Consider the following 13,388-nt stretch of genomic DNA (forward strand, 5'->3'; position numbering starts at 1 on the left):
GTGACTGAGTTTCACAAGTTGACCATGGAATCCTTCTAGTGTTTCACTTCTCCATGTTTCACATTAGTTCCAAATATATAGAGGGTGTTTCAGTAATGCATGGGCTTTTCGATGTCTTTCACAAAATATATGACCATTTCAACTCAACCGTTTTGATGGACGTGACCGTCGTACTGGGTTTTTTCATCAACAACCACCACGTTCTCATCCATTTTTTGAATCTAGTTGTTTCAGTTCCACAAATAAGGTGTTGTTTCACAAATATTTCAATGATGCATTAGCTGTAGGATTGTGTTTCACAAGTTCACCATGGGATCCTTCTACTTGTTTCATTTGCACAATTTCTTTGCCATTTCACAAATATTTTAATGATGCATGGGGTTGTACGATTGTGTTTAACAAGTTCACCATGGGATCCTTCTAGTTGTTTCATTTCCAAAATTTCTTTGTCGTTTGACAAATATTTCAATGATGCATGGGCAATAGGTTTGTGTTTCACAAGTTCACCATGAGATCCTTCTCGTGTTTTAGTAATGCATGAGTTTTTTGAAAATGTTTGACAAGTTAAACATCAATCCTTCAACTGTTTCAAAAATTGACCATGGAATCATTCTGGGGGTTTAGTTCGTGGGGCGTGTTTCACTATAGTGAAAAATGGATAGATGGTGTTTCAATAATGAATGGGCGAATCAAATCTATTTCACAAGTTGACCATGGAATCACTATAGTGTTTCAATTTTCCACGCATGTTTCACATTAGTTCCAAATGGATGGAGGGTGTTTCAATAATATATGGGCTATTCGACTGCGTTACACAAAATGTATGACCATTTCAATAATCTAGTTGTTTCATTTCCACAATTAAGTTATTGTTTCACAAATATTTCAATGGTGCACGGGTGACTGAGTTTCACAAGTTGACCATGAAATCCTTCTAGTGTTTTAGTTCTACATGCATGTTTCACAGTAGTTCCAAATGGATGGAGGGAGTTTCAATAATGCATGGGCTATTCAACTGTGTTGCACAAAAAATATGACCATTTCGACTCAATCGTTGTGCTGGACGTGACTACTGTAGTGGGTTTTGTCATCAACAACAACCACGTTCTCATCCATTTTCTGAATCAAGTTGTTTCATTTCCAAAAATTATATGTTGTTTCACAAATATTTCAATGATGCATTAGTTGTAGGATTGTGTTTCAGAAGTTCACCATGGGATCCTTCTACTTGTTTCATTTTCACAATTTCTTTGTCGTTTCACAAATATTTCAATGCATGGGCTACAGGTTTGTTTTTCACAAGTGGATACTTCTAGTGTTTCAATAATACATGAGCTATTTGATTAGGTTTGACAAGTTGAACACAAATCCTTTAACTATTTCAAAAACTGAACATGGAATCATTCTAGGGTTTTAGTTCGCTCGGGCATGTTTCGCTATAGTGAAAAGTGGATGGACGGTGTTTCAATAATGAATGGTCTAGTCATCTCTGTTTCACAAGTTGACCATGGAACCATTATAGTTTTCGGTTCTCCATGCATGTTTCACATTAGTTCCAAATGGATGGAGGGTGTTCTAATAATATATGGGCTATTCGACTGTGTTACTCGAAATGGATGAACATTTCAATAATCTAGTTGTTTCATTTCCATAATTAAGTTATTGTTTCACAAATATTTCAATGATGCATGGGTGACTGCGTTTCACAAGTTGACCATAGAATCCTTCTAGTTTTTAAGTTCTCCATGCATGTTTCACATGTGTTCCAAATGGATGGAGGGTTGCAATAATTCATGGGCTATTTGACTGTGTTTCACAAAATATATGACCATTTTGTGAATCTAGTTGTTTCCATCATTTCCACAACTAAGGTGATGTTTCACAAATATTTCAATGATGCATTGGATGTACGTTGTTTCAAAAAAATTTCAATGATGCATTGGCTGTAGGATTGTGTTTCATAAGTTCACCATGGGATCATTCTAGTTGTTTCATTTCCACAACTAGCTACAGTTTCAAAAATATTTCAATGATGCATGGGCTATAAGTTTGTGTTTCACAAGTTCACCATGGAAATTGTGTTTCACAAGTTGAACATGAATCCTTCAACTCTTTCATGAGTTGACAATGAACCCTTACAGTGTTCCAATAATGAATGGGTTATTCGACTGTGTTTCACAAGTTGACCATGAAATCCTTCTAGTGTTTTAGTTCTCCATGCATGTTTCACATTAATTAGTTACATATGTAAGGAGGGTGTTTTCAGTAATGCATGGGCTATTTGACTCTGTTTCATAAAATGGATGACTATTTAAATAATCTAGTTGCTTTATTTCCACAATTAAGTTGTTGTTTCACAAATATTTCAACGATGGATGGGCTACGACTGAGTTTCACAAGTTGGCCATTGAATCCTTCTAGTGTTTCAGTTGTTCATGCACGTTTCATATTAGTTTCAAATGGATGGAGGGGTGTTTCAATAATGAATAGACTATTCGACTCTGTTTCACAAAATGGATGGCCATTTAAATAATCTAGTTTTTTTCATTTCCACGATTAAGGTGATGTTTCACAAATATTTTAGTGATGCACGAGATATAGGATTGTATTTCACAAGTTCAGCATGGGATCCCTCTAGTTGTTTCATTTCCATAATTAAGCTATTGTTTCACAAATATTTCAATGATGCATGCATTAGCTGTAGGATTGTGTTTTAAAAGTTCACCATGGGATCCTTCTAGTTGTTTCATTTCCACAATTTATTTGCCATTTCACAAATATTGCAATGATGTATGGGCTATAGGTTTTTTTCACAAGTTCACCATGGGATACTTCTAGTGTTTCAATAATACATGAGCAATTTGAACAGGTTTGACAAGTTGAACACAAATCCTTCAACTGTTTCAAAAATTTAACATGGAATCATTCTAGGGGGTTTTAGTTTGCCGGGAATGTTTCACTATAGTGAAAAATGGATAGACAGTGTTTCAATAATGAATGGGCTAATCAACTCTGTTTCACAAGTTGACCATGAAACCATTATAGCGTTTCGGTTCTCCATGCATGTTTCACATTAATTCGAAATAGATGGAGGGTGTTTCAATAATATATGGGCGGTTCGACCGTGTTACTCAAAATGGATGAATATTTCAATAATCCAGTTGTTTCATTTCCACAATTAAGTTATTGTTTCACAAATATTTGAATGATGCATGGGTGACTGAGTTTCACAAGTTGACCATATAATCCTTCTAGTTTTTCAGTTCTCCTTGCATGTTTCACATTTGTTCTAAATAGATGGAGGGTGTTTCAATCATGAATGGGCTATTTGATTGTGTTTCACAAAATATACGACCATTTTGTGAATCTAGTTGTTTCCATCATTTCCACAACTAAGGTGATGTTTCACAAATATTTCAATGATGCATTGGATGTAGGATCTTTCACAAATATTTCAATGATGCATTGGCTGTAGGATTGTGTTTCACAAGTTTACCCTGGGATCCTTCTAGTTGTTTCATTTTGACAACTAGCTACTATTTCAAAAATATTTCAATGATGCATGGGCTATAGATTTGTGTTTCACAAGTTCACCATGGAAATTGTGTTTCACAAGATGAACATGGAATCCTCCAACTCTTTCACAAGTTGACTATGAACCCTTATAGTGTTTTAGTTCTACATGCATGTTTTACATTAATTAGTTACAAATATATGGAGAGTGTTTTCAGTAATGCATGGGCAATTCGACTCCGTTTCACAAAATGGATGACCATTTCTACAATTAAGTTATGTTTCACAAATATTTCAATGATGGATGGGCTACGACTGAGTTTCACAAGCTGGCCATTGAATCCTTCTAGTGTTTCAGTTTCTTCATGCATGTTTCATATAAGTTTCGAATGGATGTAGGGTGTTTCAATAATGAATTGACTATTCGACTGTGTTTCACAAAATGGATGACCATTTAAATAATCTAGATTTTTCGTTTCCACAATTAAGGTGATGCTTCACAAATATTTTAGTGATGCACGGGCTATAGGATTGTATTTCACAAGTACAACATGGGATCCCTCTGGTTGTTTCATTTCCACAATGAAGCTATTGTTTCACAAATATTTCAGTAATGCATGGGTTCTAGATTTGTGTTTCACAAGTTCATCATAGGATCCTCTTAGTGTTTCACTTTTTCATTCATGTTTCACATTAATTACAAATTAGTGTTTCACTTATTCATTCATGTTTCACATTAATTACAAATGAATGCAAGATGTTTCTGTAATGCATGGTTATTTGATTGTGTTTCACAACTTCAGCATGTGATCCTTCTAGTGTTTCAACTCGTCAGTCATGTTTCACATTAGTTACAAAGTGAAAAATGCATCAACAACTGATAAAACATACATCATCCACAGAAAGAAATAAAAAAAAAGCTATATTGGTCCTTTAGGGAAGCTTATATTAGTAAACGTGCACAAGCAACTAGGGAAAACATAGATCATCCAAGAGAAAAAAAAAAGTGCTAAGGTTTGTCCCATATTAAGTGGAACTCTTTGTTAGTGTTGACATTTTTTGTTCCTCTACAAATAATCAACATAGAAATCAAAAGGCGGACCATCCTTACACAATCATGATATAAATCTTAAAATATATAAGTCATTGGCAGCACATTAGTTGCACATAAATCTAAAATTCCCATGGAATGTTGGATCAAAGATGTGAACACAATGAAGCTCTATGTCCTATAAATATCCACACCACGTATGCCTTACAAGAGTAGGCAAGGCACATAAATCTGAGACTGATGGTAAACATAAGATTTTAGTTAAAGACAACAATAGGTGAAATGGAGTTTATACAATTTGAAATATCACATGCACAAGTACCATCATGCAAAGATTGATTGGTCATGGATTGACATGTAAGGAAAAGGAAATGGTAAGAGTTAGTCATGAGAATCAGGACTACAACAAATGAATCCGCCATATTAATAGGATTTTACAAAAAATCAGATTCAAAGATGTGGAAAAGCAAAGCATCATCCCACGTCCACAATCTAATGATCAATGTGACCCAAACGCCGAGCTGACAAATCAAATATATTGTATGTGAAAGGCAGTCCTTTTCTTAAAATGTTCTTCAATGCAGCCCCGTAATCTCGCTATGCCTTGGCAGACTGCATTATCCATATCCTATGAGAATAAATAGTTAGTCCGTGACCAGCGGAATAGACTGGATAACAAGTTACAAAACACAATATAGATTGCATGAATCCACCAGGATTTAACAATGTTAATACTAGTTTCACTAATATTATAATAGTCGAAGGTGCAACAAAATGAGCTAACTATCAATAAATATTTAATCCCTTTAGCATAGATAGAACGTATTAACAAGTTGCATCCGACTAATTTGAGTAATGTGGCGTTAGTTTGGGGGAATTCCTAGTTTGGGCAACAACAACAAAACTGCCATGACAAACCACTGTTTATTGTATCCTGGGATTGTACACATTTAGATAACTTATGTTCAATTTCATATACTACTTGTTCTGCCAACGTGTACTGCAAGGTATCGTCGAGCAATCAGATGAGCATCAAAAATTACTTTTCCAATTCTTTGTGGTTCACAAGTAGTTCATGCAACCTCATCGAAATCCAAGAAACAAAAATGACAACTCATTCTCGTTGGACAGGGATCACTGATCAGGCATGAGAGGAATTTATCCATGTGTACTGCTTCCTAAAACTTGTATCTTAGCAAATTGACACTTCAAATTACCTATCTGAAGATCACTACATGCAGTCTAAGCTTGATACTCACAAAATGTAATGGGCATGGGGTAGTAGCTGGTACCATTTGGCAGACAGGCATATACACTGTAATGATTTGGTCGATTGGTATCACCTGGATGCATCGCTGGCTTTGTTAAGCACTGACGAAAGTCAAGTGCTCAACTAACAGCTGGAACCTTTTGTTCTTAGCAAATTCTTGCTTAATGTCTGAGCAAAATAACTTTTCACTTTTTCTGCTAATACTGCTCAGGAGTAAATTAAAATGACCAAGGACTGGACAAGAAACAAGACGCGGTCATCATTGTCAGGGGATTAGTACCTGGACGAGGACGATGAAGGAGTACCAGTCGTGGTGCGTGGCGAGCGACAAGGCAGACACCAGCGGCACCACCTTCTCCCGCTCCGGCAGCGGTTGCACGATGGCCACAGCACCGAGGCTGTCCACAATTCACAACTGCGGCCAGCGATGAGCACAGCAGATCTTGAGCTGCCGGCGTGCTGAATCTCCTTCTTCGGCAGCTCGCTCCGGCCCGATGTGGCTCGATCTCCTGTCCGATAACGGGGGCGACAAAGCCGAAGGAGCCGGCCGTGGAAACGAGATGCCGCCGCCCCGATGCGCCGCTGCTGTCCTCCAGCGGGATAGGCCGCCGCCTTGTCTTCCTAGAGGGAAGCGTGGAGCCACCTATCTCCGCCGACGGTCCGGCCGCCGCCCTCGATGCGCCGCCACTTTTCTGGATCTTGGGGGACTGGATGAATGGTACGGCTAGACGTTCGGCGTATCCTGCCAGGCAGACCGTAATTTTTTTTTTTTTTTGATACTCAGACCGTAATTTTTGGTATTCATTAATTCCGCCGCATGTACCAAAACGGTATGCAACAAATGTCTATGTACCGGGGAATGGGGCGCACATCTTAAAGCAACGCCGGGCGGTCGATTCGACGCCGGCACATACCGGCGCCTTTAAAATCGCTGGGTTCCGAGTCATGGAGATCGATCTGTCGTCACGGCTACGAGACACGAAAGTCTTTCACTAGGTAGGTACGGGTATATTATATTCGGGCTACTCTTACTACACTGTACATGGTCAACACCTTATGGAATGCAACTATCCAATTTCTATTAGAGGTCGTTTGGTATCCATCATTTGGGCCTGGAATTCTAAAATTCATTTTGGAATTCCATAGATGGGCTGTTTGGTTGACACAGAATTGGGTCATCATTTCATTTAGGAAATCCAGCAAAATGACACCATGGGTAAACGCAATTCCAAGCTGAGACCTGTCATTTGCAATTCTTTTGGAAGCCATTTACAAATTCAATATTGAATTATGTTGTCATTTGTAATTCCTGTGACAACCAAACAAGTGTCCATTTCTGGAATTACAATGTAAATGAAATGAATGCAGGTATTCATTTCAAAATGCTACAAATGAAATGAAAGCCTGGCTTCCAAACGACTCCTTAGACTATGTTTCGTTATAAGGGCGTGTGTGTTTCCTGCTTAGCTTGGCACCACTTATGTCGTAGTTGCGTTGGTTTTTCATCTGATCGTTATTTAAGTGGTTGCAACTGTATATATGCAATTTTACTTTGTAGCCGCAGATGTACTAAATAGATAGTTCATAGTATGTTTTAGTTCTGAAGTTGCATGTTGTCGCATTGCGGCCGCAAAGTAAGAAGGCTTATTTTATGAGACTTGTTTTTCCGAATCATCTAAACCGGGAGCAAAGCTCCAAATATGGCATGGTAGAGCGGTCCTCGTTGGAAAATACCCAATAGCCAACATGATTGGCCAGTCATACACGGTACTCCAAAGGTCTCAGGCACGTCCTGCGAGTTATAAATTACTAGACCATGAAAGCTGATAATCCCTATATGCCGACTAGGTCGGTGGCCTACCAGCCTCCGCACACTCCTCTTGGGGAGATTGGCCTGGCCCATTTCAGTTGTTTTTTCATTTTCTGTTTTTAACCCAAATTTTTGTTTCTCTATTGTTTTTTTCAGGTTCTTTTTTATGTTTTCTTTTTCCCTTTAATTTTTATATTTTAACTAGGATAATACCCATGCTTCGCTACGGAGCAAACACTAGACACTGGGTCGTCGACAACCCAATGCTATCGTTAGTTCCTCCCCCGGCGGGAGACCCTAGGACGCGGTCAACCGCCCGAGCGGTCGATTCCGCGATCTGTCCCGACCAGGTGACTTTCCCTTTTTAGCGGTGGGCAATTCCGTTTTGATCTCCTTCCTCCCGCACGGCGTTGTAAACATTGGAGTGTTACTACTTTTATACCATATAATTAAGATGGTAGAAGCAAAAAAGCAAACTTCTTTGCACAGCAAATAAACTGGAGCCAGTCACTGCTTCGATTTTTAAACAACTATTTCCAACTGATAACTTTACTGCCCACGTGAATTTGTCCTACAGTTTCATGCGATCATGGACTATTAGTTTTACAGTTTAATTTATATAATATTTTGGAGTCTATTTTTAGCTCACATGTTATCAACCCGCGGCCCGTTATTTATCAACGCAAAATATGAAAAGCTACAGATTCAAAAGGTTAAATTTATTTGTGATATTTTAACGACTTTTTAGCTCACAATTTATCAACCCCTCTGCGAATTAATCATCAGTGGTAAATGTAAAAAGTTATCGGCCTGAAATGTTAAATTTTATTTAGAATATTTTGATGACTTTTTTACCTCACAATTTATCAATCCCACTACCCGCTAATTATCAACGGCAAATGTAAAAAATTATCGATGTGAAATGTCAATTTTCATTTAGAATATTTTGACGACTTTTTTAGCTCACAATTCATCAACCCCTACCCGTTATTTATCAACGATAAACGTAAAAAATTATCAACCCGAAATGCTATATTTCATTTGTAATATTTGATGGGATTCGTAGCATAGAAAACAAAAAATTTCCTACCGCAAGAACAAAAACCAAGCCAAGATGCAATCTAGTAGATGGGAGCAACGAGAAGATCATGAGACTAACCCTCGAAGATTTCCAAAGCCTAACGAGATTAGATCTCGTGGTGGATGTAGTCGATCACTTGCCGGTTGCAAAAGCGCGTAGAAGATCTTGACCGCTTGCAAAAGCGCGTAGTAGATCTTGACGGTGCCACAATCGGGCAGCACCTCCGTACTCGGTCACACGTTCGGTGTTGATGACGACGTCCTTCTCCCCGTTCCAGGTGGCAGCGGAAGTAGTAGATCCTCCTCGGAATCCCGGCAGCACGACGGCGTGGTGGCGATGGTGATGGAGAACTCCGGCAGGGCTTCGCCTATGCGCTGCGGGAGTTGTATGTGGAGGAGGAGGTAGCTAGGGTTTGGGGAGAGGGGGCTATGGGCGCCGGTGATACGTCCATTTTGCATCACTATTTTATATCATAATTTATTGCTATTCATTGATATATTTCGTATTTAGAGATGATACTTATGTTATTTCACTTATTTTGCATGTTTCATGATGATTGGAGAATCATTCACCGGAGTCAGGATTCTGCTGAAAAAGCACCGTTAGAATGCAATATTTCTGGAGATCAACAATTGACGGAAATTACACCGAAGATCTTATTTTTCCAGAAGAATGAGCCAGCCAAAAGGAGGAGCCGAGGAGGGCCGCCATGGCCCCCCCATAGGCCGGCGCGAGCCCTACCCTGGCCGCGCCGCCTTGTGGGGAGGGGGCCCACAGCCCCTCTCGGCCTCCTCTCTTTCGCGTACTTCTTCGCCCCGAAAACCTAAGCTCCGGGGGATAATCGCGAGGAGTCACAGCCGCCTCTGCGGGGCGGAAAACACCAGAGAGAAAAGAGCTCTCCGGCGGGCAGAAATCCGCCGGGGAAATTCCCTCTCGGAGGGGGAAATCGACGCCATCATCATCGTCATCGAGCTGGACTTCATTGGGATCATTGATGACCCACAAGTATAGGGGATCGCAATAGTCTTCGAGGGAAGTAAAACCCAATTTATTGATTCGACACAAGGGGAGACAAAGAATACTTGAAAGCCTTAACAGCGGAGTTGTCAATTCAGCTGCACCTGGAAACAGACTTGCTCGCAAGAGTTTATCAGTAGTAACAGTTTATAGCGATAGCGATAGTGAAATAACGACGTGAGTAACAAAAACAGCAGTAGTGATTATAGTAAACAGCAGGATTAAAATACTGTAGGCACAGGGATGGATGAACGGGCGTTGCATGGATGAGAGAAACTCATGTAACAATCAAAGCAGGGCATTTGCAGATAATAATAAAACGGTATCCAAGTACTAATCAATCAATAGGCATGTGTTCCATATATAGTCGTACATGCTCGCAATGAGAAACTTGCACAACATCTTTTGTCCTACCAGCCGGTGGCAGCCGGGCCTCTAGGGAATCTACTGGATATTAAGGTACTCCTTTTAATAGAGTACCGGAGCAAAGCATTAACACTCCGTGAACACATGTGATCCTCACATCACCGCCTTCCCCTCCGGTTGTCCCAATTTCTGTCACTTTGGGGCCTCGGGTTCCGGACAGCAACATGTGTATACAACTTGCAGGTAAGATCATAAACAACGAATATCTTCATGAATCAATAACATGTTCAGATCTGAGATCATGGCACTCGGACCCTAGTGACAAGCATTAAGCATAACAAGTTGCAACAATATCATAAAAGTACCAATTACGGACACTAGGCACTATGCCCTAACAATCTTATGCTATTACATGACCAATCTCATCCAATCCCTACCATCTCATTTAGCCTACAGCGGGGGAATTACTCACACATGGATGGGGGAAACATGGCTGGTCGATGGAGAGGCGTCGGTGGTGATGATGGCGATGATCTCCTCCAATTCCCCGTCCCGGCGAGGTGCCAGAACGGAGTTTCTGGTCCCGAGACGGAGTTTCGCGATGGTGGCGGCGTACTGGATGTCTTCTGGCGACTTCGACTATCCCCCGTGCGTTTTTAGGTCGAAGGCAATAAGTAGTCCGAAGGAGGGCGTCGGGGGCCAGCCGAGGCCGCCACACACTAGGGCCGCGCGCCCCCCTCCTGGACCGCGCCGGCCTAGCGTGTGGGTCCCTCGGGCCCCCACCTGGCTTGCCCTTCTGGCTCCGCCAATATTCTGGGAAAATAGGACCTTCCGCATAAATTCCGAGGATTTTCCTGAAAGTTGGATTTCTGCACAAAAACGAGACACCAGAACAGTTCTGCTGAAAACAGCGTTAGTCCGTGTTAGTTGTATCCAAAATACACAAATTACAGGCAAAACAATAGCAAAAGTGTTCGGGAAAGTAGATACGTTTTGGACGTATCAACTCCCCCCAAGCTTAGCTTATTGCTTGTCCTCAAGCAATTCAGTTAACAACTGAGTGCGATAAAAGAACTTTCACAAACACATTTGCTCATATGATGTAAATATTCTCATGATATGGCAAGTACTTAAGCAATTCATAATAAGATACATGCAAATAAAATCATCTAATAGCTATATCAATCATGGAAAAGGTACCAACAAATTAATAAAAAGCATCATGAATCATGTCTATCAGCAGGATTGCAATGTTCATAAAAGGATATGATAAAGTGGTATCTCGCTTGCCCGTGTTTGTACAGCAAAACATAAATGCTTGGGCACCTTTGAGGTTCATGAGAAGACTGGAAGTAAAGATTATCAAAGATAAAAGCATCAAAGTTATACCACAATTAATCACATTTTGGGACAAGCATATTATACTAAGAATGACAGTTGTGCTCTCAAGAAAGTACTCAAAGAAAGGATGGAGACTCAATGTAAAAGTAAAAGATTGACCCTTCGCAGAGGGAAGCAGGGATTAACATGTGCTAGAGCTTTTCATTTTTCTAAAGACAGAAGTAAAATGGTTTTGAGAGGTGTTTATTGTTGTCAACGAATGGTAATGGGTACTCTAACTACCTCATCAACCGGACTTCCAAGAGCGGCTCCCATGAAATTTTATTTTTGGGTGGCACTCCTTCCAACCTTGCTTTCACAAACCATGGCTAACCGAATCCTCGGGTGCCTGCCAACAATCTCATACCATGAAGGAGTGCCTTTTTATTTTAGTTTTATTTAGATGACACTCCTCCCCACCTTTGCTTTCTCAAGCCATGGCTAACCGAATCCTCGGGTGCCGACCAACAATCACATACCATGGAGGAGTGTCTATTTGTAAATTTGTGAAAATTAGTTAATTGGGGCTGGGAACCCCGTTGCCAGCTCTTTTTGCAAAGTTATTGGATAAGCGGACGTGCCACTAGTCCATTGGTGAAAGTCCGTCCGGAGTAAATGACAAGATCGAAAGATAAACACCACATACTTCCTCATGAGCTATAAAACATAAACACAAATTGAGAAGCATTTTGAAGGTTTTAAAGGTAGCACATGAGAATTTACTTGGAATGGTTTGAAATGTCATGCATAGGTATTTATGGTGGACACTCTGGAATAACTTGGTTTTCAGGGGTTTGGAAGCACGAGCAGCGTTCCCGCTCAGTACAAGTGAAGGCTAGCAATAGACTGGGAAGCAACAATCAAGAGAGCAGTAACTGTCATAATCATGCTTGCGGCAAAATAAATTAACGGATGCATAAAAGTGATACAAGAACTCTGAGGTGAAATAAATCATCGAGGCTTAATTGACTTTTGTTCAGTCATGTGCATGCGTGAGCATGTGCCAAGTTGATTCAAGCGGATTATTCAGAGGAGGATACCACAATGTCATATCTATCTATGAATAAAGTAATGCAAGCTAATATTTATGACATGCTACTCATATTAATAAATTGGAGCTAATCATGAGAGATTGTGTACTACTAGACTTTCTTAATTGACATATACCTCACATGAACCAACTAAGCATGCTCACATGGATGAGTATATGTACAAAAATGAAAGCAAATAGAGTTCATACCAGCCTCTCACCACAGTCAGATTGTTGTAGATCGTCATTATTGCCTTTTCACTTGTGTAGCTTGAATAATATGGAATGGAAGCACGCTCCAGCCACCGAAGACCATTGAACTCATAATGAACTTTACAAAACCAAAGAAGAACAGCAAATATTTTTGGTGTTTTCGAATTGGAAACAAGAACAAAAGGAAACAAGCAAACAAAGCAAAATCTTTTTGGATTTTCTTATAGCAAACCAACGATAGCAAATAAAGCAAAATAAAAGCAAGAAACCAAAATAAACAAATGGTAAAGAGAAACAACAGAAATATTTTTGGTCTTTTTGTGTTTTAGGAAAGAAACAAAGCAAAAACAAGAGAATGAAAACTAGAAGAAACACATAAAAGCAGGATGGCAGAAATCTGCCAAAACCTGACAGCAGTACAGAAATCGATTTTTACAAAAATCTTTCGTTGCTCAATTCGAAAAGTGTTCAACTAATGAAAGTTAGATAACAACCTGGGGAACATGCACAAAAATGTGCAACTCAAAATAACATTCTGGCTGTGCGCACGAAATTTTTTAGTAACAGTCCAGAATCTGTTTTCAGGCTGCACTTCCCCAAATATCATCTCCCTCTTATTAGAAAACCACTTAAAGAAACTAAACAAGTATGTACAAG

The 13,388-nt window shown here is 39.8% G+C and overlaps 1 long non-coding RNA gene across 1 annotated transcript; it reads right to left on the reverse strand.

Annotated features, from left to right (window-relative positions):
• Positions 1 to 4,834: 4,834 nt before the first annotated feature.
• Positions 4,835 to 6,657, reverse strand: LOC127319522 (uncharacterized). Its single transcript, XR_007862548.2, has 2 exons — positions 6,115 to 6,657; positions 4,835 to 5,192 (listed from the first exon to the last, which is right to left on the reverse strand). It is a non-coding gene; the product is annotated as an uncharacterized lncRNA (long non-coding RNA).
• Between the last annotated feature and the right edge of the window lie 6,731 nt (positions 6,658 to 13,388).

The sequence above is a fragment of the Lolium perenne genome, chromosome 1 (assembly GCF_019359855.2).
Source record: "Lolium perenne isolate Kyuss_39 chromosome 1, Kyuss_2.0, whole genome shotgun sequence".
Taxonomy (NCBI): domain Eukaryota; kingdom Viridiplantae; phylum Streptophyta; class Magnoliopsida; order Poales; family Poaceae; genus Lolium; species Lolium perenne.